Raw genomic sequence first — 26,089 nt, 5'->3', positions numbered from 1 at the left:
ATGACGCGCGGCCCACCAGTGCCCGGGCTGGGGCTGGTGTACTTAGGGCAGGAGCTTGGAGATGTGCTTCATCGACTTGGGTAGGAAAACAGGTTTCATCAAATGTGACAGTTCTCGACACATAATTGGGTAACTGTGTTTATGAACAGTGTAAAGCTGAAGGGGGAACTCAGTGGGTCGGCCATGATTGTCTGTCTTGAGCACAGGCATGGATTTTGGAGATGCCACGTGAGTTAATTTTGTTCCATTTCCAAGTCATATTCTCAGAAGAACAGGGAGGATTCCACTTCATCTCAGCAGACCCATACTTGCTGAGTAACCACTGGGAGAAGTTCTGACAGTCCCGCCTACAGATGTGACCAGAACCCAGGGTGGCCATCTGCCGAAGTTGGTATATGTTGCTGAGTACTGGCAAGTACTGAGCTTAGTTAATTTTCCCTATATAGAATAGGAAAAAAAAAAAACCCGGAAAATTCCAACATAGTGGATGAGAGTATACTGCCAAGTGAGCAGGATGGTGGTTTGAATCAGGTGTCTTGATAAAATCGTGTGTTCTGATTGTTTAGTTCCCAGCTGGTGGCAATTTAGGAGGTGAGTCTTTGCTGGAAGAGGTGTAATTTAGGGGGCAGACTTAGGGTTGTTAGAACCGTCTCCCCCAGCCAGAGTGTTGTCCACTGCTGTGCAGAGGTGATGCCCAGTCTCTGCTCATGCCATGTTTTTCCCTGCCATCATGAAGCTTCCTCTCAAGACTGTAAGACAAAATAGACTCTTTCCTCCCATCAACTGCTTTTGGTCAGGTGACTACAACATGGACATAAAAAAAGAAATAATTACCGTAGCTGCTGGAAGAAAGTTTTAGGACAATAACAAGACACCAGCAATGGGTTTAAAACAAGGAAATAAAACCAGATACCCAACATGAGAGAGTAGCGAGTACAGTAAAATGACGTTTGCTCAATCTTCTCTAGGATTGTGGTTCTTTTAGCTGCATGATTAGTTCTTTTGTCTCAAGCAGTTCTCAGTTTTGAATATGTATTGTTTAGGTGATAAAAATTTGAGTTTACCAATTAATCTGCATTCAGTAGCTTTTGGCATACTACATTGAAAAGAAGTCTGAGGTTCCAGTTTGATTTCCATCCAAGTTTTATTTTATTTTATTTTTTTATGACAAGTATTTAGTGTTTCATGAGTGAGTAGGTTTTGGGCTGGAAATCATCTGAATGAATTTCTGGTTCTTTTAGTTGTTATCAAAGAATAAGCTCTCTGATTTTCTTTATTACTTTCAGGATTTATGAAGTGTATTTTCTGTAGATTCTTTTTTGTGTTTATGTTTGCTGTATATGTTCTGCTGCTTTATGAGAGATTAGGATTAACTAGTTCACTATGACACTTACTTTGCTAATATCTTCTTATTATTCAAACTGCTTTTAGTATATTGCTATTTAGATTCATAAAGGTTCATTAAAAGGTTTTTCTCCTTTCTCCCAAGGACTTCTTCCTTTGTCTTATTAAGTAGTTTCATTTCAACTCATATTTTGTGTTATTAAAAATATATACCTCCTTCTCTTTTCAAAGCTTTTACTTGCTATTTTATTATCTCTTTATATTTAGTCCTTCAAATCACTTTCTTATTAAAAATAATAATTTTGTTATAAATGTGCCCTTTTTAATATAAACATAGAGGGAGCTAGGAAAATAGCTTAGTCAGTAGAGTGCTTCCTTGCAAACCTGAGGACCTGAGCTTGATCCCCAGGACCCATGTGAAAATGCCAAGCATGGGAGCATGTGACTGTAATCATAGTGCTGGGGAGATGGAGATAGGAAGATCCATGGGGCTCACTGGTCTGCCAGTCTAGCCTGGTCACCGAGCTGCAGGCCAAGGAGAAATCCTGTCTTGTTGTTTGTATGGAACACCACCTAAGGTTGTCCTCTGTATCTTCCCCCACACATGTATCCCCATGCAAATACACTCACAAGAACATGATAAAAAATCAAGGTCTTTTTCTCCTTGTCTGTATTTCTTCCAACAGATTTGTGTGTTTTTGTATGTGTGTACATATTTGAGGGTATACATGTGTATGAGTGTGCATGCAGAGGCCAGAGGCTGATGTCCAGTGTCTTCCCAGTCTCTTTCCAACTTATGTTTTGAGACAGGACCTATCACTGAACTGGCGTTCACTGTTTCATCCAGATGGCTAGTCAGCAAGCCCTGAGGGGCTCTGCCAGCCTCTGCCACTCCAGCACTGGGATCACAGGCACACGCTATCACATCCAGCTTTTAGTGGGTGCCATTCTCTTGTAGCAGTTGCTGACATTATTTAGATATTTGGAGAAAGAGAGAGAACACGAAGCCCATCCCATCAGTTCCTTTTATTGAGTTTCCACCTCTGTCTTACTGCTTTACAAGAACTTCATCATTATCTGTTTCTTTCCATTTTGAAAGAACCACAGAATTTAATACCTTTGGCCTTACTTTGCTTAAAGAGTTTGTCCCTTATCCAGTTGACTGAAACGGAAAACTGTAGAAAATAAGTGAAGGGCTGGGCCGCGGAGGGGACCGAAGGAGGAACCGGAGCAGGAGCGGAGGCGGAGAGGGGAGCAGTTCTCCTAGCTCCCCCTGGCCTCAGGCCCGGCTGCTCCAGGGGAGGAGTTCCAGGCAGGGTTTGGTACATCGCCTTCACCCGGTCTCCCCGCCCGCATCAGATCTTACCGTGATGGCTGTGATTTTCCCCAGGGTAACGGCCCAGAAGCACCCCGGAGGAGGAGGGTTGGGGACCCAGCCCATCCTAAGTACACACAGCCCCCAAACCCAGCCCACTGGTCGGATCCAAGCCATGGTTCCCCAAGGGGTCCAGGACCACCTGGAGAAGAAGACCCTGAACAGAGTGAGGCGTCTTCAGAAGAGGGATCAGGAGGGAACCAGGAACTCTCAAGAGAAGGAGGCTGGGTACCGAGAGGATGGGAACCCTTGTTTTTCCATTCCATCTGCTTGTAGCTACCAGGGAACCCCTGGACTCCCTGAAGGGCCTTACTCTGGGGGAGGAGATGGCTCTTCTAGCAACTTTTGCCACCACTGTGCCTCTCCAATCTTGGAGGAAGATGAAGAGTTGGAAGAAGAGTGTGATGATGAGAAACCTCTTCAGTTCCCCAGTGATTTTTCACGTGTGCCCAGTGGAAAGAAACCCCCACCCCGGAGGCAGAGGCACCGGCTTCTGACCAAGGAGGATACTCGGGAAGGTGGACGAAGAGATCCCAGGTCCCCTGGTCGACATCAGCTGGGCCGGAAACGAAGTCAAGCTGATAAGTGCAGAGGCCTGGGATTGTGGGGGGCAGAGGAGCTGTGTCAGCTGGGACAGGCAGGCTGATTGAACTGCTGGTGTTGGTGGGGGAGCATGTGGAAATGTGTGGCTATCTCATTTATGCATGCGGGCAGCTGAAAGGCAGTGGTCTGGACCTTTTCGAGTCTGGTTGGGAGTCTGGGCATGGAGGCTGAGGGGCTGGGGACATGTGGTGTTCCAGTGTCTCAGTCAGGGGTTTTCTTGTGGGGCAGGACTGTTCACCCGTTTCCTTAGGCTGCTGGGTGCTTTCCTGCTCCTAGCTCGTGCCCTCTTTTTGGGTTGTCTGCAGTTGGGCTGGCGGTTTGTGGTGGGACTGGGTGACTGGTTAGGCTGGATAAGGTCACTTGGCTCTTCTCTTGGCTGGACTCTCCAGCCTTGCAGCATTGACTCTGCTGAGAGAGAGCAGGCCATGGAAGCAGCTTGTAAGATTAGTTCAGTGGACTTGGCTGGAATTGCCTTGGGTCAAGCAGAGGGCTGATAGGGTAATGCACCTGTAGCTAGTGGACGCTACTGCCAGCCGGAAGAGGAAGTGGTTCGGCTTTTGACCATGGCTGGTGTTCCTAAGATGAACTAAACCCTTTCCATATGTGCTGGGGGTTGAAGCCACAGCATCAGATCTTGAACTAAAGAAGGCCTATAGGCAGCTGGCAGTGATGGTTCATCCTGATAGAAATCATCATCCTCGGGCTGAAGAGGCCTTCAAGGTTTTGCACGCAACTTGGGACATTGTCAGCAATCCTGAAAGGTGAAAGGAATATGAGATGAAACGAATGGCAGAGAATGAACTGAGCTGGTCAGTGAATGAGTTTTTGTCCAAGCTGCAAGATGACCTCAAGGAGGCAATGGATATTATGATGTGTAGCCAATGCCAAGGAAAGCATAGGAGGTTTGAAATGGACAGGGGACCTCAGAGTGCTTGATACTGTGCTGAGTGTAACAGGCTGCATCGTGCTGAGGAAGGTGACTTTTGGGCAGAATCAAGTATGTTGGACCTCAAGATTACCTACTTTGCACTAATGGATGGAAAAGTTTATGATATCACAGAATGGGCTGCATGTCAGCATGTGGGAATCTCACCGGATACCCACAGAGTTCCTTATCACATCTCATTTGGTTATCGGGTGTATCTAATTTTAGCCCCCTTATCCTGATATTCTAGCTAAAAGAATCAGAAAGCATGTAGCCCTAATTCTGGAGATGTAGAGTTCAGTGTGGAAACAGAACATTTCCTCTGAGTTTCATCTTATGGGTAAATTAACCTAATTTCAGGCTTGTTGCAAGGATGGCCAAAATTAATAATTTCTAAAAAGCAGACTCATGCCCTCTGTCTTTGGTTGAAGGGGAAGGATAGGTGGCTACTAGAAGCCCCCTTGTAATCCAAGGGTTTGTATTTTTTAAAGTTTGTTCATATTTGTATGTATATAACTATTTAAAGCCAGGGGATTATCTTTCTATAAATATATAACTGGCAACTTAAAAATATAAGTGAAGGGCTGAAATTGTACCTTCCATTTCTGGTACTGGGAGGTGTCATAATTTAAAGGGAAAAGAGAATGTACATGTGCTGATGATCAGGGTACAGATTTCACTTCTTCCCTAGTAGAATATGAGGTGACAGAACTGAGGGCTACAAATACGAGGCCTTGAGCCGAGAATAACAATGATTTTGTTATGTTGTCCACTCCAGGACTCATTCTGCTATTTTCATAACATCCTAAGTGATTTCACATCTGCAAGTAATTAGTTGCAAAATAATCTATCTTGGGACTGTGGGCTAGAGAAGGGTTGGGTAATAGGCGTTCCGACTGTGGTCCAGAAATGTGTAAGAATCATGCGTCCTTTCTGCGTGTGCCTGTATTTGCAACTGCAAGTACATTATTTGGATGTAGGCCGGTCCTGCACCTCAAAGACGGAGCTCTTGGTTTAAGCTCATTTTCAACAGTGGTTCCTCAAATTCCACATAACCACCACTTCTGCAAAGCTGCCTCCCAGGGTTGATTTAATTCTGTTTCACAACCCCGAGTAGATGGGAGAGGGATCTTTATCTGACAGTGGCCCATTAAGCCTTGAGTCATAGGTGGCATGATTTTTTTCATAAGAATTTGTGAAGTTTATTAAACTGTAACAATACACATTTAGAAGTGCAAAAAACAAAACAACAACAAAAACCTCATAGAGGCATAGCTCAACATGTCATCACAGAGAGAACACACACATGTTATCAGCCCTGGGTCAGGAAGGAGAACTACATCAGTACCTCCATATTCCTTGCCTTTCCAGTCACCCCTCCCCTTTTTTTTAACTTGGCTAAACCACTATAATTTACAACTTCAATGTACAATATGATGTCCGTAATTGCTTGAAATTCCTCACCTTGCTCTTGTAAAGGGATAAGTTTACACTTCAGTCCTCATCGTCCTGAGGGATGTCTAGTTCTTCATCTGTCCACTTGGAAGGATCTGAATATGTAAAGTGACCCAGCACAGCATCCGAGTTGTGCCAAAAGCGCCAGAGAATCCAGAACCACATGAGTGAGCTAAAGAACTCAGCCTGGATCACCTGGGATTTGGTCAGCTGGGGAACTCTGTACCGCGGCCCACCTCCGTGGGCGAACTACGTCTCCAGCGGCCCTCGCGCGGCAGCCTCGGAAGAGACGGGCTCCAACGCAAGCTGCAGGCGCCAAACGGGTGAGAGCCCACATGCCCACCGCGTAGCTGGGCCTCCCCGCCTCTGACGCGTCACTTCTAGCAGTCACCCCCTTTTAAATTACAGGAATGTTTGAATAATTTTCTATGACCAGCAGCCAGGGCCTTGCATGCATGAATGCATTACACATGACTGCCTGTGACCTTTCAGAATTGATTTTTAATTTTTTTTTATTTGTTTATTTATTTGCATGCAGAAAGAGACACAGAGGAGAGAGAAAAAGAGAGGATGATGGATGGACCAGCGCCCCTAGGCACTGCAAATGAACTCCAGATGCATGTGCCCCTTTGTGCTGGCTTTACTGGGTACTGGAGAATCAAACCTGGGTTGTTAGGCTTTGTAGGCAAACAGCTGAGCCACCTCTCTCTAGCCCCCCCAAATTGATCTTTACATGATGAAATGCTCTGCCCATGAGGAAAATGATGAAGGAATGAAGAAAGCTCCTCTGACTTGGGACTTATTTGCTGGTTCCAATGGATAAAGGAGGCCTATGTGGAATATTTGAGTTTTTTTTTCCCCATTTACTTCACAACTAACACAACTCAATTTACATATACAGATACAATGTTTCATTTTTAGAACTGTGTCAAGGAGTAATCCTTTTCCTTCTATGGACCTATAAAAATTTAGATTTTAAGCCAGGTGTAGTGGCGCATGCCTTTAAACCCAGCACACAGGAGACTGAGATAGGAGGATCACCGTGAGGCCAGCCTGAGACTACACAGTGAATTCCAAGGTTAGTCTGGGCTACAGCGAAACCCTACCTCAAAAAGAAAAGAAAAAGTTAGATTTTAAGTACTCATTTCAAGATAATTAGTTCCTTCTCAGCTAGGTGCAGGGAATAGCCAATGTGCATTTTCAAAAGACTTTCCTGTGTTCGGCTGAGCATTTCTATCCCTTTCCATGGGAGGGTCCCACCTCGGACTCAGTTAAGGGAATTTTGTTGGAACAGGGAGGCTAGTGTATAATTGAACTCCCTCTTGGAGGAACGAGTCCCCAGGGACAAAGTGTTGGCTTGTGAATATATTACTTCTCCTCAGGATGGGCAGCCCCTGCTCTAGCTGGAGCCCTTCCTGTGGTACGTGATGGAAGCTCCCTCTTCCAGGGCCTCATCATGACTAGCTTCGAATTTTTCTCCACTGTTTGGAGACTTGGAAGCTAGTGGGCAACTTGGGACTTGTTTGAAATGGCTTGGGGTTTGTCCATGGAAAGATAGACCATAGAACCCAGGTTCATTTGATTTTTAAAAAAAACTATTTGTTTATTTGTTTAGAGACAGGGTTCTCATGTAGACTGGCCTTGACAACACTAATGAAGCAGAGGCTGGACTGGAACTTCTAATTTTCCTGTTGCACCTCTGGAATGCTGGGATTGCAGGTGTGCACTCTCGGTTTGCCTGTGAATGGAACCCACCACACCGGGAATAGCAGGCTCCGTGCTGATGAAGACTTTCTCCTTGGACTTTGTGTGTGTCCTCCAGCTCCAGCGAGACCCACAGAGCTCAGAACCTCCACATGACAGAGACCGCTGGCGTTTCAAATTACACCAAATAAGAGATGTTATCATCTTAATAGTTTTTTGTTTTATTCCTTAATCAAAATGATTTCAATTTAATGAAGTTTTGGAAAACATAAGTAAGCTTTAATTTTATAAAAATGAAGTAAGAATACCCAGGGACCTTCTAAAAGATATTGAAAATGTCCCATAGATGATTTCCCTCATCTCTCTCACTTCTGCAATTCCAGGAACACTACCAAGTTGGGACTCCCCAATCTGCTTTAGAAACATTCAGTTATCTTTAAAATAAAATGATAAGTAGATTAAGCCAGAGTGTAGGTAAGAATATTTTTTTTAAATATTTTATTTATTTATTTATTTATTTATTTATTTGAAAAAGTGAGAGAAAGAGGACTGAGGAGAGTGAGAGGGAGGGAGGGAGGGGGAGAGAGAGAGAGAGAATAGGCATGCCAGGGCCTCCAGCCACTGCAAATGAACTCCAAACACATGCACCACCTTGTGCATCTGGATTTATGTGGGTACTGGGAAATCAAACTCAGGTCCTTAGGCTTTGCAAGCAAGTGCCTTAACTGTTGAGCCATCTCTACAGCCCAAGAATATTTTAAAAATATTTTATTTATTTATTTATTTGTTTGAGAGAGAAAGAGGTGAGGGGGGAATGAATGAGTGTGCCAGGGCCTCCAGCCACTTCAAACAAACTCCAGGTGCATATGCCACCTTGAGCATCTGGCTTACCTTAACCGCTGAGCCATCTCTCCAGCAAAAGCTAACATTTGTTCCTTCAAAGAAGTATATTTGACTCTCTTCTCTCCAGTGAAGCTATACATTTTTGTTCATTCCTAATTCTAGCCTGTGGATACATGAAAGTGTGGATCACAAATCCTTTCTGCAGTGTGACATGCTGAGGTCAGTTGTGCAATGACTGAACATGTGGAGAAGGACATGTTTATGGCTTTGATTTGATTATAGCACATGTTATAGATAATTTCACACATGCTTGCAAGGAAGCATTGCAAGTTCTGATGCTGTTGCTGATCTATATGCTGCTTGGTCCTCACTGATCTGAAAGCACAACAGAGATCACAGGAAAGTACAGGCTCACAGACAGTGATTAATTGCCTAGGCCAAACATTTGAAATATTTTTTTTCAATAAGCCATTGTTTGACAACTGAAATAATGGTCACTTACCTCCATAAGGAATATTTAGAAGACACACCTCTCTTGTTATGAGGTATATGAGGTTGTATAACTAAACATAAGCATCATGAAAAATTTGGCCACAGGAGAAGGTTTTTGGACGCTCAATGACCAACAATTCATTCAAAACCAAACAAGTAATGACTCCGAGGTGCTCTGGCAGCCCTCATGTGGGGTGCATCATGTACCTTCAATTCAGCCTGAGTCCTGAGCACACGACTGAGCGCTTTACATGACACATGCCGTCCTACCATGCAAAACCAAGGACACTGCTTGAAACACCTTGGCTCAGACTTGAGACTATTGTAAATTATGAATTACAGTGTTTTTAAAATGTAATTTATTTGTTTGTTGGCGTGAGAGAGAAGCACAGAGAGAGGATGGGTACACTAAGGACTCCAACCACTAGAAATGAACTCCAGATGCATGGGCCATCTTGTTCATCTGGCTTATGTGGGTCCTGGGAAATCAAAGCTGGGTCCTCAGGCTTCATAGGCAAGCACCTTAACCAAGAAACCATCTCTATAGCCTGAATTATAGTGTTTTTCCAGTACATATGAAGCTTTTGCTCTTACAGAAACAGAACAGTTTGATTATGGGCAACAAAAACTTTTAATATTTTCCAACTGTCATTTTCAGTATGTATGAAATCAGGGTATCTTTGTTTTGAGTGTTCGATTTTAAAAATTGTTTGAGTTACTAACTTCAATTTCATAAAAAGTCATGAGTGGATTCTGGCTTGCGATTAGGACAGAATTTCCATTTCTGCCATGGCCTAACGTGATTTTGGGCTGGGGAGATGATTCCGCCATTAAAGGCGCTTGTTTACAAAGCCTGCTGGCATGGGTTTGATTCTCTAGTACCCAGATAAAGCCAGATGCACAAAGTAGCTCATGTATCTGGAGACTGGTTGCAGTAGCAAAAGCCCTGGCACATTTTACTCCTTCTCTCTCTTCTCTTGCATGCAAATAAACAAATATTTGAAAAACACACTTCTGCCATTTTGTACTACCTATTCCTGTGAAGTGGTGCTCATCTTACTGTTTTGAACATTCAGCCAAGGTTTCTTTACCCATGTAAAAGAAACAAGCACGCTCCTGTCATTGCATGCAGTTTGCTCTCTTCTTTAACAAGTGGTAAGATCATATGTATATATAAATAAATTTCTTTGTGACTTATCAATAAATGTTTGATTGGTAAACCCATGTTATATACCTATAGACTCAGGACAACATAAACATTTCTCAGGGCTCTTGAGTGGAAAATGTTTAAGAAGTCCTGCCTTAGTTCATTCACATTTTTCTGCATCACTGAAGAGGAAGAGAAGATTTAAACAAAAACTTTACATATAGCATTTGAATTACAAACACTAACTCTTTAACTGATTTTTTCCCCCAAAAATTTAGAAAAGCAAAATAGGTAAAAATAACTAAATAACTAGATCGATTTAATTAGATAATTATTGCCTTAATATTTATGTGTATGTTTATATATGTGTGTGTGATGTGTGGGAATGTGCCTATGCATGTTCATATCTTTGTGGCTGCACATGTGTGCATGTGGATATAGAGTCCACTGTTGCAGGTTTCTTCTGTAACTCTCTGCTTTGTTCTTTGAGACAAGGCTTCCTGATTTGGTTAAATTAGCTGTCCAGTGAGCTTCAACCTCTCTTTGTTTCCCCATCTCTCCAGTCCTGGGGTTATAGGCATGTGCCAACTCATCTGGCATTTTGCGAGGATGGGGGAGCCGAACTCAGATCCTCATGCTTGTGCAGCAAGCGCTTTACCCACTGAGCCATCTCCCCAGCATGCAAAGCATTTGCCACTGAAGCATGCATGACTCACATTTGGGAAAGTTAGTCCACTGACAAACCGAGTCTCTCTGAGTAGACAGCATTCACACGGCCTCTGTGGCCCCCAGAGGTCCTTCTCTGAGGAGACTGTCCCTACCCATGTCCCAGGTAATTGTTAGCTTGGCCCCTTTTCTAACATCTTTGAGTAAATTTTTAAAGCAATTCCCCTTACATAAAATGGTGGGGGGGGGGGAGAAAAGAAAGAAAAATGGACATTCACATTTGCTTTACCCAGATTCCGAAATTGCCAATATTTTTTCTTATTTCCCCGAACCATTCTTGCTTTTTCTCTAAAGAATTAGTAAGCTATCATCTAAAAGCATAGCCTCAAACCATTATCACCCTCATGAAATTAAGTATATTAAAAATATTTTACTTTTATTTATTTAATTGAGAGAGAGAGAGAGATACAGAAGTAGGCAGATGGGGGGGGGGTGAGAGAGCGAGCAAGTGAGAGAGAGAGGGAGGGAGGGAGAGAGAATGGGTGTGCCAGGGCCTCTAGCCACTGCAAATGAACTCCAGATGTGTGCACCCCCTTGTGCATCTGGCTTATGTGGGTCCTAGGAAGTCAAACCTGGATCCTTTGGCTTTGCAGGCAAGTGCCTTAACTGCTAAGCCATCCCTCCAGCCCCAAATTAAGTAAATTTTAAGTAAAATGATATTATCTACCTATAATTATACTCATATCATCCCAACAGTTGCAATGATTTTATCATTTTACATCTGTGTCTGACAAATGACTTTCTGGTATATTTTGATTGTTTTACCTCTCCTTTATCTTGTTATAGTCTCTTTTATCTTAGTATAGTACTTCTAGTCTTATTTTACAAGAAAAAAGTATTGGTGTGCATGCGCTCTCTCTCCCTGTGTGTGTGTAAGGGGGTGTGTGGCTGGGTGGGTGTGGGTATGGCGTGTGTGGGGGAGTATTTAGGCCACTTATTATGTAAAATGGCCCTAAACATGACTTTAAGTCTTTCTAAATGATTCAATCAAATTAAATATTTTTAGCAAAAAAAAAAAAAAGTGTCAAGTTTCAGGGTATTTTTTTCTATTTCCAAATGCATGATATTTAATTAAGTTTGGCATATCAGTGCTTACATTTTTTTTTTTTGAGAAGGAAGATTATTTGGTTTATATGCTCTATTTTTTGTTTTGTTTTGTTTTGTTTTATTTTGAGGCAGAATGTAACCTAGGCTGGCTAAGGACTTGGGATGCCCTAGCCCTAGTTTCTTGAGTGCAGGGGTTACAAGTATGCACAACCTCTCTCTGCCTCTCTTTTCTTCTTAGAGTGCAATTGTGTGAATTGTGTGCTGTTTATTCTTTGTTGTGAGATAGTTTCTTTCTCTGGACCAGCAATATATGTTAGGTCCAGACAGATAGAGGGTAAGTATTAGGGTAGTCAGTAAGACTTCTAAATTCAAGAATGTTCTCTCTTGTTTGTGAAGTAATTTCATTTAAAATCACTCCTCTTTGGTGGTGGTGGTATGTCTTTAGCTTTATGACTCTCATTTTTACAGTCCTCCTAATTTTCCACTTTCTTTTTTCTTTACCACCAAATCCTGGAAAAGTTGCCTCCACAAGGTCACCCTTTTTTGCACAGCAGATCCCTTCCAGAGAAATCTGGTTTCACAATTTCTGTGGGCCTTTGCCCTCTTCCCTTGGATTCCTCTGTACCCAGTTTCTTCCTCATGCACAGTGTTTCCCATTTGGAATTGGACTCTTTTTCAGGGTTTATTATTTTCTGTTTTCCCACCCTTTCTTTTTCCATCTTTTCTGAGCTTGATCATTTATTAACTTCTTTAGATACATTTCAAGTTTGTCTTATCCCTTGATTCATAGTTTTGCTATATGCATGCATGCATTGGTTTGCTTATCTTGTTGATTGAATGGTTTTCTGGAATATTTATAGACCAGAAGATAGGGTATTTTTTTTCCTTCTGAGTTTTATTTCCACAGTTGTCATCACATGTCTACTTAACTTTACTTCTTGTTAACTTTATATCATATAACTTCTTTAACGGTCTCAGTAGTTTTCAATGTGCTCATAATAGTTAGCCATATAGATGTGTCACACTATGTTCTGTTCTTTTCTTTTGCTGGAGAGTTACATGTTTGCATGAAAAGACTGAGCTCAGGTCACTTTGAGAGATGAACACTTGGCCCAGAAGAAGCATGCTATAAATTATTGCAGAATCAGTGATTCAAAAAAAAAAATAGACTGGATAAAGTTGTTCAAATGTGAAGAAAACTGAAATGTCTTTTTAAATGTGCAGTTAAAACCTATAAATCCCATATGCTAAAGCAATTTTATTAGCTGTTTAGTATTTTACTTGGAACATACCAGAAATAAACGCCTTGGTATTATCAGGTTGGAAAAGCATGATAATTAAGTTGAATGTTTGGTAGAGTCACAATTCAATAATGGTGCCTTAGAGGACAGGTCATGAAAGTGAGCTTCCATCTCTGGTGACTTCTATGTAGGGACTTGTCCTCCTTTTCTTCCTGTTGGTGGTGATGATTGAACCCGAGAAATGAATGAGCCTTGTAGTTCTGGATGTGGTCAGTCTCCATAAATAATTTCTTCCATTGTCTAGCTACATCTGGGCATCCACTGTAGTTTATTTCCAAAGTATATAAAGAAGTAAAGGCCAAGGGTGTAATCTTGGAGCTATTTACATAGAGTGGTTCCAGTCAAGACAAGCAGCTGTTCCCAATTATTAGTCCGTATATTCTAGGTGCCAGGGAAAACCCACAAGGGTGTCACTAAATTGAATTTTAAAATGACATTCTGTTCAGATGAAAATCTCCTAGCTGTTGTTTTTTTCCCCAAAGACTGGTCTTCTATTGAACAAGTTAGCAACTCTCTTGCTATGTATGAATCATTGCTACTGTCTGTAGAAGGGATCTGAATTATGTCATAGGTTTTTCACGGAACGTGAATTTACCTTTCAAAGGGTCCTTGGTAAATTCTGTTAGGTTAAAATGACTAGTCTGAACCCTCAAATGATGGTGTGTCAAGTCAAAGCATAGTTCCAGGTGGGGCTCTGGACACGAGCACACCCTTTCTTAGGCCCGGTAGGAATATGGGACTTGTGGCACATTTCTACTCAGGGAAGCAGATCTTTCTCTCTCTGAACCAAGAATTGCTTCTGTAGAGCAGTCCTTGAAAATTGTGCCCCACCCCCCGAACTGACAAGCTACTCTTTCAACATAAAATTTTAATCATGGAATGCTCTAGTGTCCCTTCTATCTGACTCCATTAGTGATACTGAAGAACACAAGTTCAGGAGTCACATTACCTGAGATTATATTTTGGCCTCATCAGCTAAGTAGTGTGACTTAGGACAAGTTAGTTAACTCTGTCTAAAAATCTGGACTATGCAATTGGGAGCACCCATGTTAGGTACATATATGTTTAGGATTGCAATGTCCTCCTATTGGAGTGTTCCTTTAATCAATATAAAGCAACCTTCTTTTTGTTTCTGTGGTGGTTTGATTCAGGTGTCACTTATAAGCTTAGGTGCTCTGAATGCTTGGTTCCCCAGCTGACAGCAATTGGAAATTAAAGCCTCCTGGACACAGTGGATTGTTGAGGGATGGCTTATGGGTGTTATAGCCACTTCCCCCATGCCAGTGTTTGGCATACTCTCCTGTTTTATGTTGCCCAGGGGTGATGTCCACCCTCTGCTCATGCCATCCTTTTCCTCTTCCATCATGGAGCTTCCCCTTGAGTCTGTAAGGCAAAATAAACCTTTTTCCCCAAAAGCTGCTCTTGGTTGGGTGAGTTATGCCAGCAATGCAAACCTGACTGCAACAGTTTTCTAACCAATGTCGTTTTGAAGTCTACCCTGTTAGATATTAGCATAGTGACACCTGCTTGTTTTCTAGGCCTATTTGCTTGGAACACCATTTCCAAGCTTTCACGCTAAGATAACGTTCATCTTTTATGAAAAGGTGGGTTTCTTGGAGGCAACATGTAGAAGGATTCTGTTTTTTAACCCAGTCTGCAAATTTGTATGCATCTAATATGGGGACTCCCAATTTCATCAAAAAACTACTTAGAATTAAGGTCACAGGTAACACCAAATACAATTGTAGTGAGTGACTTCAACACCCCACTGTCATCAACTGATGGATCATCCCAGCAAAAATTAAACAGAGATGCGTCTGGATTAAATGAAGTCATAGAACAAATGGACCTAACAGATATCTACAGAACATTTCATCCAAATGCAGAATACACATTCTTTTTTAGCAGAACATGGAACATTCTCTAAAATAGACCATATATTAAGACACAAAGCAATCCTTAACAAATACAGGAAAACTAAAATAATTCCTTGCACTCTATCTGATCACAATGGGATTAAACTACAAATCAACAGCAAGAAAAGCTATAGCGCATACACAAAATCATGGAAACTAAACAATACACTGCTAAATGAATGGATCAATGAAGAAATCAAGAAGAAAATCAAATATATGCATAGAATCCAATGATAATGAGAACACAACATATAAAACATTTGGGATACAATGAAGGCAGTTCTAAGAGGGGAATTGAGAGCTTTAAGTGCCTATATTAAGAAATTAGCAAGGTTACAAGTAAACAACTGAATGCTTCACTATAAAGCCTTGGAAAAAGAACAAGGCAAACCAAAAATTGGTAGGTGGGAAGAAATGATAAAGATTAGGACAGAAATTAATGAAATAGAAACAAAAAAATCAGTGAAACAAACAATTGGTTCTTTAAAAGAATACACAAGATTGATAAACCCGTAGCAAATCTGACCAAAAGAAAGAGAGAAGAGAAAACAAATTTACAAAATTAGAGATGAAAAAGGCACCATTACAACAGATATCAAAGAAATCATAAGGACATAGTTTAGGAACATATACTCCATTAAAATTGAAAATCTGAATTTCCTTGTTTTATATGACCTGCCAAAATTAAATCAAGATGAGATTAACCACTTAAATTGACCTATAATAAGTACAAAGATGCAAGCAGTTACTTAAAAAAAAAAAAAAAATCTCCCAACAAAAAAAGTCCAGGCCCAGATGGATTCACTGGTGAATTTTATCAGACTTCACAGAAGAATTAACGCCAATGGTTACCAAACTTTTCCATAAAATAGAAAAGGAGCTGTGTGTGGTGGCACATGCCTTTAATCCCAGCACTCAGGAGGCAGAGGTGGGAGGATTGCTGTGAGTTCAAGGCTACCCTGAGACTACATAGTTAATTCCAGGTCAGCCTGGACCAGAAATGAGACCCTACCTTGAAAAACTAAAAAAAAGAAAAGGAAGGCATTCTGCCAAACTTCTAAAAATCCATCATCATTCTGATATCAAAACCAGACAGATAGAATAAAAAAAGAAAACCATAGAACAATCTCTCTCATGAACATAAATGCAAAAATTCTCAACGAGATATTGGCAAACAGAATGCAAGAACATGTCAAAAAGATCATTTATCCTGACCAAGTAGGCTTTATCCCAGTGATGCAGGGATGGTTCAACATACACAAACAGATACACGGAATACACTATATAAATGGACTAAAGGACAAAATTCACATGATCATCTCAATAAATCCAGAAAAGGCAACCAACAAAACTCAATATCCCTTCATGATAAAAGTCCCACAAAAGGGTGGCACACACTTTTAATACCAGTACTTGAGAGGCAGAGGTAGGAGGATCGCCATGAGTTTGAGGACACCTTGAGACTACATAGTGAATTCCAGGTCATCCTGGGCTAGAGTGAGATTTGACCTCGAAAAACAAAAAATAAAAAAAAATAACAAATAAAATCAATTAAAAAAATAAAAGTCCCACAAAAATTGGCAATAGAAGGAACAAATCTCAACATAATAAAGGCTATTTATGACAACCCTATAGCCAAAATAATACTAAATGGGAGAAAAACTTGAAACTTCCCCACTAAAATCAAGAATAAGACAAGGTGTCCACTGTCCCCACTTTTATTTAATATAGGATTGGAAGTCTTAGCTATAGCAATCAGGCAAGTGACACTCATAAAAGGGACACAAATTGGAAAGGAAGAGATCAAACGATCATTATTTGCAGATGATATGATTTTATACATAAAAGACCCTAAAGACTCTGCCAGCAAACCGTTAGAGCTGATAAACACTTTTCACAACATAGCAGCACACAAAATAAGCACACAGAAATTAGTAGGCCTCCTATATACTAATAACAAACAAGAAGAGGATGAAATCAGGAAATCACTCCCATCCACAATTGCCTAAAAAACAATTAAGTACCTTGGGAAAAACCTAACCAAAGAAGTGAAGGATCTCTACAATGAAAACTTTAAAACACTCAAGGCAAAAATTGCAGAAGACACTAGGAAATGGAAAGACATCCCATGTTGTTGGATTGGAAGAATCAATATTGTGAAAATGGCAATCTTACCAAAAGCAATCTGCACATTCAATGCAATCCCCATCAAAATTCCAATGGCATTTTTCATAGAAATATTTAAAAAAACCCTAAAATTTATTTAACCCCTCAAATATCCAAAACAACTTTGAATAACAAACATAAGGCTGATGGTATCATCATACCTGATTTTTAACCTATATTATAGAACTATAGTAATAAAAACAGCATGGCACTGGCACAAATACAAACATGTAGTTCAGTGGAACAGAATAGAGGATCCAGATGTAAGTCTGGGCAGCGACAGCCACCTGATGTTCAACAAAAATGCCAAAAATATCCATTGGAGAAAAGACAGCCTCTTCAACAAATGGTGCTTGGAAAACTGGATATGTATATGTAGAAGGATGAAAATAGATCCTTATCTCTCTCCATGCACAAGAATTAAGTCCCAAAGGATCAAAGATGTCAATATCACACCCGAAACTCTAAAATTGCTAGAGGAAAAATTAGAGAAAACCCTTCAGCATATTGACATGTGCAACAACTTTCTGAATATAACCCCAATTGCTTAGGAAATAAAACCACTAATCGACCACTGAGGCCTCATGAAATTAAAAAGCTTTTGTACAGCAAAGGGCATTGTGAATAAAGAGGAAACCTAAAGAATGGGATAAAATCTTTGCCAACTGTACATCTGATAGAGGATTAATATCTAGGATGTACAAAGAACTCAGAAAACTAAACAATAAGAAATCAAGCCAATTAAAAATGGGGTATGGAACTAAAGAGAGAGTTCTTAAAGAAGAAATACAGATGGCATATAAACATCTAAAAATTGTTCTATATCCTTTGCCATCAAGTAAATGCAACTTAAAACTACTTTGAGATTCCACCTCACTCCTGTCAGATTAGCTACCATCAAGAAAACAAATGACCATAAATGCTGGTGGGGATGTGGAAAAAGAGGAACACTTCTACACTGTTGGTGGGAATGTAAACTGGTACAGCCATTGTGGATATCAGTGTGGAGGTTCCTAAGATAGCTAAAAATAGATTTAACATATGACCCAGCTATACCACTTCTAGGCATATATCCTAAGGACTCATGGCACTACCATGTTTATTGCTGATCTACTCGCAATAACTAGGAAATAGGACGAGCCTAGATGTCCCTCAACTGATGAGTGGTTAATGAAGATGTGGTACATTTAGATAATGGAATTCTATATTCAGTGGTAAATAAAATGAAATTATGAAATTTTCAGGGAACGGGATGGACCTGGAAAGGATTTTACTTAGTGAGGTAAGCCAAGCCCAGAAAGCCAAATGTTACATGTTCTTTCTCCTATGTGGATCCTAGCTACAAATGTTTGGACTCATATATGAGTTGGAATAAAACTCAGTAGCAGAGGCCAGTAAGCTAGATAGGAGCTATAAGGGAAGGAGAGGTGGGGAGGACTTTAGAGGATGGTATTGTATATATATAAATAGAAGAAAATATTACTTGGGGTGGAAAGGCCTAAGTGAGGTCAGGGGAAGAGATTGAGTAAAGGAAGAATGTGGGGGGATGGTTAATCAGAATTTAATAAGGTATGAATAGGTCATATGAAAACCTACTTTTTTGGACAATGGAATGCCATAGATTGTTACTAGAAAATTTTCAGTGTCAGGGATGAGACACCTTCTAGTGAGTTGTTGGCCAGGGAGCTCACTGATGCCCCCAAGACATGACAGGCCATTGCTGAGCTCTTGGTTTCACACCAGGAATAGATGGTAAGACCACACATGCTTGGACTGCAAGGCCACTGAGAAATCTTTGGTGCTCAGTTGAAAACCTCTGTGTTGACAGAACCAGTTGTCAGGAAGCTGGAAATAGCTACACTGCATGCAACTCCATGGAGGAGAGATCAAAGTCATCAGTGAAGATAACAGTGGACACTGCAAGCCTTAAGTTTGTTCAGCCAGGCAAAATGAGCCAATAGGTGCAATAGTGGCATGTCTCTTGTGTGGGAAACCAACTGCTCTAATTGGACTGGAGGCCTGCTCCACAGGAGGGAATACATATCTGATACTGAAAATCTATGACAGGGGAAGTCATGACTCCTAGGGGTGTAACAGCTGCTGGTGTCTGGCTAAATGCATATACTATGCTCACCAAACTGCTCAATAAGCACTTTTCTTAATGTTCATTCTCGTATAATAATGCTACTCTTATTTTTGGGTAGAGAAGCTTCTCTTTTCAGATTGCAGTGACCTCTGGCATAACTGAAAGGGCACCATGGTTCTGAGAAGTGACAGAGCAGTGTTCAGCACTGAAACATCTGTCTCATGCCTTCCACATCAGGGTCCATTGTGGAAGGTGTGGTAAAAAGAATGCAAGAGTCAGAGGAAGGGTAGGACTGCTTACAATGCACTGTTCAAGACACAACATGGCCTGGATATCCATGACCTCGCAGTGCCTCGCACTACCTACACAAGAACCAGTATAACAGGAGGAAAAGATGATGACATCAAAATATAAGAGAGGCTGATTGAGAGGGGGAGGGGATATGATGGACAGTGGAGTTGGGAAGGGGAAAGTGAGTGAGGGAGGGAAATATCATGGTTTATTGTCTGTAATTATGGAAGTTGTCCATAATAAAAAATTTTAATCTTTATTTTTGTGATTAATAATTTTGAGATAACAAACAGATTAATAGAATTGTTGTGGAGATTTAATTAGGTCATCTATTCAAGGTGCTTGTGAAATATTTATGGCCAGTTCTTTTCCTCTTCCTATCCATTCTCACTCACGATTGTCTTCCTGCACAAAGGACACACACATGAAGTTAGAATGAATGACTTTATTTATCTGACTCCATTTATTGATGCTATTTTCTCATCATGGACAATTTCAATTACTCAAAGCAAACTGTTTTCCTTTTCTTTCCTCACCATATGTAGATATTCATGGGGTGTTTGAGCAGCACCTTCACAATACACAAAGCCAAGGGTACCCTTTGCTAAGCTCATGGAAACTTACCCTGGGGTTACTGGCCAAGTAGAATGTCATCATACACATGTTTCATAAGTGACTTTAGGTCAGTGAAAAGTTCCTCCTTGTATACACTTTCCCTTGGTGATTTCAAGAACTGAAGCTTGAGAAAATTCCATTCAGTACATGCCGACCTAAATCAGGGAAATGGTGTATGGTTTTGTATTCTTCAGAGAGATAGATTAATAGAATATTTATTTTGCAAATATGAAAACGGCCCATTTAATTAGTTGTCAGGGCTGGTGAGTTTCTCTGTGAAAGCACATGTAAAAGCTCTTTGAACGGCAGCACAGTTTATTTAGTTGTTCTGTTTTACTGCAGTGAGGTGCCAAGCTGGCTCCGGAGAAGTCTTGCCATGTGGTGCCTTGCAGTCTACATTCTAAATTGAAAGCCTGAGCTGCTCTCTGTCCTTTCTCTGGCAAGAGTAAGAAAGCAACCCCAGGAGAAGAGGACCTTTTATTTTACACAAATGAATTCTTAATAGTTGATGTTTATAGTTGTTTTTACACACATTTTTTATGACTTGTTTTACATCTGTAGGTTTCCTGGATGGTATGTCCCCGAGTTCAATATTTCCCCTTTATTCCCTAGGGCCTAACTGTATTTGATATGTAGCATTTGATATACTATCTTTTATTATGCAGAAGCCCTTTGATCTCTACAGAGGAAAGGCACCACATAAATGCAGAACTCCATTATAATCATACAGACAGTCAGTGGCTTTCTGGGTGAGGTCCAACGTAGCACACAGACAGAAAGGAATGTGCTAGGCTGCAGAATGCTGATGCTCAGGTATCTATTCAAGGTGGGCTTGTTTAAGATATTTATGTTTTGAGTATGCATTTATTTGAAGTAAACATGCATGCAAAAACATCCAAAGCATTTCAATTTGTTGAATGAACACATATATATGGAACATTTTGATAAAAGACAGAACCTGGCAGGGTCCCTTTTGCCTCTCCCCACTTCCACACACCTACAAGTTCTCAGCCCTTCTCACTTCTGTCGGCAGAGATCCTTTTCACTTGATTTTAAACTTTATATGGCTCCAGTCACCAGAATTGATTCTGGGTCCAGTTTCTTGCCCTTCACGATTCCTTGCCCATGAACAGTTTGTTCTTCATATCTGTTTGTCCTGCAGCACTGGGTGGTACACAATACTACATCCATCCTTTCCACACTGAAAGGTATTGTTTCTGATTATTGGTTATTAAATACTATTGTAGTTACCTTCTCATTGCTAGCACAAAACACCTAATCCAAAGCACCTGATGCAAGGAAAATAGTAATTTTGCCTTATAGTCTTAAGTGGAAGCTCTGTGACAGAAGAGGAAAACAGCATGAGCAGAGGCTGGACATCACCTCCTGGCCAACATCAAGTGGATAAGAACAGTAGGAGAGTGAGCTGGATTCTGAAACGGGGGGAGGGAGCTGGCTATAAGCCTACCCCCAACAACACCCATCTTTCCTCAAGGTTCTACTTCCCAAATTGCCATAAGCTTAGAATCAAGCATTCAAAACACACATTTATGGGGGTATCTAGTTCAAGCCACCACATATACTGTGTGACTAAATGTTCTCATGTGTATCTTGTAGTGAACACTTCATGCATGTATGTTGGATACATAAAGAGGGGGTGGGGTTCCTGGTTTAAGGTGCATATGCACATGCCTCGCTTTGGTAAATGTTTCTGAACACGTTTCTAAAGTGGCTTTTCCAATTTTTACTCTCACAGTGCTGCTAAGCATAGGTAGCTCTATAGCCTTCCCGAGGGGAACCGGATTATTCCTTTCCCAAATATGCCTCTTTGGCATATGAAACATTCTTGAGAATAAGCAGATGCAGATAGAGTTCTTTAAGCAGTGTGTTTTCCTGTTGTAAAGGCCTTTACTCTAATAAAGGAAACTTCCATTTGTAGAGATATTTTCCTTTCCCATACCAGAAATGATCTCTACGGAAAAGGCACTCATTAAAATCTGTTTTACTAAACAGCATTTGTTTACCCTATTTCCCCTGGTCATCTTATAACTTTTAACTTATCTTCTCTATTCACAAGTCCAAAATCCCCCTCGTTGTCTTGCCCTAAGATGGTCTATAAACTGAATTCGAACCATGTTGCCGGGTACTCATTACAGGGTGCATGTGCGAGCGGACTTCCTGCACATGAGTTTTTTTCTCTGTCCCTCTATCTGTGGCCACTCTGATGTGCTGCGCTCGGCTGGAGAACCGAAGATGGACAGAGAATGGAGGGAAGAGAGGGAGAAAAGGAATCTTTCCCTCAACCCCTGTGGGGTTTATGGCAAAAACCCTTATAAAAAAGTTGGAATAGCAACAGAAAACAATGTCTAATTTATTTACTATCAGCCTTGTATGATACAGAGCCCTCAGAATGAAGACACACACAACGTTGTGTGTGTGTTTATGGACAACCATGCAGAAGCATGACCGGAGGACAGGAGTTATGGTCTCCTGGCAGAAAGCTAGGCTACTCACCAAGGGCTATTGGCTAAGATTCTTCACTCATTTCCTCTGGGTATAAGAAAGATTCCTCAGGAAGGACAGGCTTATGTTTTATGTTAGAAGAAAGTGAAAGAATTCCTTTTTAAAGTATATCTTTAAAAATATTTTTATTTGTTTGCAAACAGAGAGAGAAAGAGAGAGTGAGAGAGAGAAAAAAGAATGGGCTCACCCGGGCTTCTAGCCACTGCAGTTGAGCTGCCAGATACATGTGCCACTTATATGTATGTTTTAAAAGGTCAAAAAGGACTGGAGAGATGGTTCAGCAGTTAAAGGCACTTGCTTGAAAGCCTGATTGTCTGGGTTCAACTCCCCAGTACCCACATAAAGCCAGATGCACAAAGTGGTGCATGCATCTGGAGTTTGTTTGTAGTAGCAGGAGGCCCTATTGTACTCATCTTTATACTTTTCTTTCTTTCTCTCTCTCCTTGAAAATAAATAAATAAAAATGTTGTTTTGAGCCGGGCGTGGTGGCGCACGCCTTTAATCCCAGCACTCGGGAGGCAGAGGTAGGAGGATTGCCATGAGTTCAAGGTCACCCTGAGATGACAGAGTTAATTCCAGGTCAGCCTGGACCAGAGTGAGACCCTACCTCAAAAAACCAAAAAAAAAAAAAAAAAAAAAAAAAAAAAAAAATGTTGTTTTAAAAGACCAAACAAGAGCCATAGAGATTTCTCAGTGGTTAAGGTGCTTGCAAAGCCTAATGACTTAGTTTCAAAACTCCAGTACCCATGTAAAGGCAGATGCACAAAGTGGCACATGAATCTGGAGTTTGTTTGCAGCAGCTGGAGGCCCTGGTACACCCATTCTGTTTCTCTGTCTTGGTTTCTTCCTTCCTTCTTTCTTTCTTTCTTTCTTTCTTTCTTTCTTTCTTTCTTTCTTTCTTTCTTTCTTTCTTTCTTTCTTTCTCCCTCTCTCTCTCTGCAAATAAATAAATAAATAAAATAAAGACCAAACAAACAGTTACATGTTCTCACATTCAAGTGTCAATGAACTATAACATTTGGACCTGCACACCTGGAGAATATCTCCTCCCAGTTCACCCAGGACTGTCCCACATTGAGCACTGGAGCCCTGTGTCATGGGAAACCTGTCAGTTTTGAGGCAGCCTGGAACTCTCCCTCTCCCTTCCCTCCCACCAGACGTATCCACTGTGTGATTTTAGGTGGTTCCAGCTTTTGAACTTGTATAGATGGAATCGCACAAGATGTTTTTATGACTTGTTTTCCCCATCTTGGCTTCTGAGATTCATTCTGTTGATATGTGCAATCACAGCCCACACAGATTCCCCATCACCAATTTCCCATTAGCAAATTCAGCAGTGTCTCTGTTCCTCTGTTGGTGGACAGCATAACTCTCATTTTATTGTAAGCGGCATCATTTGGAGCAGTCTTAGATGCTTCCCAGAAACACTAACTTGTTTTATGAAGAAGTAATGCTGCAGCCGAGTCTCTGCCATATCAAAAGACCCGAGTCTGCCCGGAGCCCTGAATTGTTACCAGGTGTGTCTGGACTTGGCTCCATCATGGAATAAACAGCAAGGTAGTAACTGTCAGAATCCAGAGGCAGCCGACAAGCACATTCATACTCCACTCTTTCTCATGGCCCCAGGTATGTCCCATCTATCTAGCCAATGAGTAGTTCAAGGGGATAGAGCCCATAGTGGGGGGAAGGTGTGGAGACAGGAGCAGGTTGGCAGGTCATATTGTACCCAGCTGCAGTCAAGAAGCAGGGAACAAGAAAATTCCTTAGCCTGCTACTAGAGAGATTGAGAGAGAGAGGGGGGAGGGGAGAGAGAGAGAGAGAGAGAGCGCAGTAGGAGATACTGTCTTGCTTGTTTGGTTTCCTCAAATTCCCAAGTGCTACATATCAGGATCAAGTGATCTAGCAGATACGCCACATCTCCTATCTTGTGTGATTTTAATTTTCCTTCCCCCAGTAAGATATCTGTATGTTTCTTGGCCATTTGTATTTTCCATTTTGCGAGGTGTTTTTTCAAGTCTTTTGTCTATCATTATTTTTCTTGCACATGCATATGTATATGGGATGTGTGCATGTGTGTGTCTGTATATGTGGGCACAACCTGTACGCAGATGCCAATGCATGTTTGTCTGCATGTGTGCAGAGGCCAGAAGCTGATATTGAGTGTCTTCCTCAATCACTTTGCACATTATTTTTTTAAAAAAATATTTGATTTATTTATTTGAGAGAGAGAGAATGGGCATACCAGGGCCTCTAGCCACTGCAAAGGAACTCCAGACGTGTGCACCCCCTTGTGCATCTGGCTAACATGGGTGCTGGGGAACTGACCTCTTCTTTCTGTCTTATTGTCAAGTTCCCTTGTTTTAGTTGACTTGGGAGTTATAAGTCCCCATAAATACCTTTATCATTCTACAACTTGAGCCTCACTTTCTTCCTATAGTGTCTGTTGATAACATGATTTAAACATATTCCATTATATATATATATTTTTTTTCCCCCAAGGGAAAAAGAAATGATTATAGTATATTAAGAAAACTTTTCCTACTCCAAGTCACGGATCCTATGTTTACTTCCAGAAAATCTGTGTTTTGTTTTTCATATTTAGCATTAAGCACCATTTGGAATTGATGTTTTTATGTGTGGCTTCTGTAGGGAGCGGAGGTTTTTTTGTTTTTGTTTTTTTATATTGATTTGCAAATGCTCTGGCAGCATAATGGAAAAATTATACTGTCTCCACCAATACTCACTGTTGAAAGTAGTTCAGGGTTGAAATTCTCCATGGGGAGATCGCACTCTTGGAGATGTTTTCACACCATTGTGTATAGAAATCAGTATGGAATATGCTCAGTATATACCAGCCCAGGCTGCTCCCTCAGTTTGTCAGTGCAGGAATGTCATTCCTGGGGGTCTGGGACAAAGTCACTCATGGCCACACTAAGCCGAGCAGATTCTGCATCTTTGCTGTCTTCTCTTTGTCACACGTGTCTGCTCTCTCTGTGAACTATGACGGGTGGACTGGTCAGTTAATGAGTTAATGTTTGGAATTCTATTTTTATGTCAAATATTAATGTTCTATCCCACCATGAGTCATTCATTAGTGCCTGACAACGATGTGATTGCTGATTTGAATGTCACACCGGCATGTCACCACCTCCCTTTCACTAAACAAAGCTCCACTCAAAACAAATACTTTGTGACAATTTGCTTGTGTATTAATCATGTTTAACCTGATTGTGTTCTTTCTTTTTTTTTTAAATCCATTGCATTCAATTAGCCTTCTTGAATATGTCCTATTTGCAAAAGATTATCCTAGAATGAAATTGATTTATTGATTGATTGACTTGTATTTGTGTGTGAGAGAGAATTGGTGCCCCAGGGCCTCTAGCCACTGCAATTGAACTCCAGACTCATGTGCCAACTTGTGTGTGTGTGCCACCTTTTGCATCTTGCTTATATGGGTTTTGGAGAGCTGAACCTGGGTCCTTAGCCTTCACTGGAAAGTGCCTTAACCATTTAAGCCATCTCACCATCCC

The 26,089-nt window shown here is 41.0% G+C and overlaps 2 pseudogenes; one reads left to right on the top strand and one right to left on the bottom strand.

Moving 5' to 3' along the window:
• On the top strand, positions 1 to 4,489 carry LOC101602473 (annotated as a pseudogene).
• Positions 4,490 to 5,637: 1,148 nt separating this feature from the next.
• Positions 5,638 to 6,039, bottom strand: LOC101598549 (annotated as a pseudogene).
• Between the last annotated feature and the right edge of the window lie 20,050 nt (positions 6,040 to 26,089).

This window comes from Jaculus jaculus, chromosome 16 (genome assembly GCF_020740685.1).
Source record: "Jaculus jaculus isolate mJacJac1 chromosome 16, mJacJac1.mat.Y.cur, whole genome shotgun sequence".
NCBI classification, from domain to species: domain Eukaryota; kingdom Metazoa; phylum Chordata; class Mammalia; order Rodentia; family Dipodidae; genus Jaculus; species Jaculus jaculus.
The sequence above is the reverse complement of the archived record's forward strand: the minus strand, read 5'-3'. Positions and strand labels throughout refer to the sequence as shown.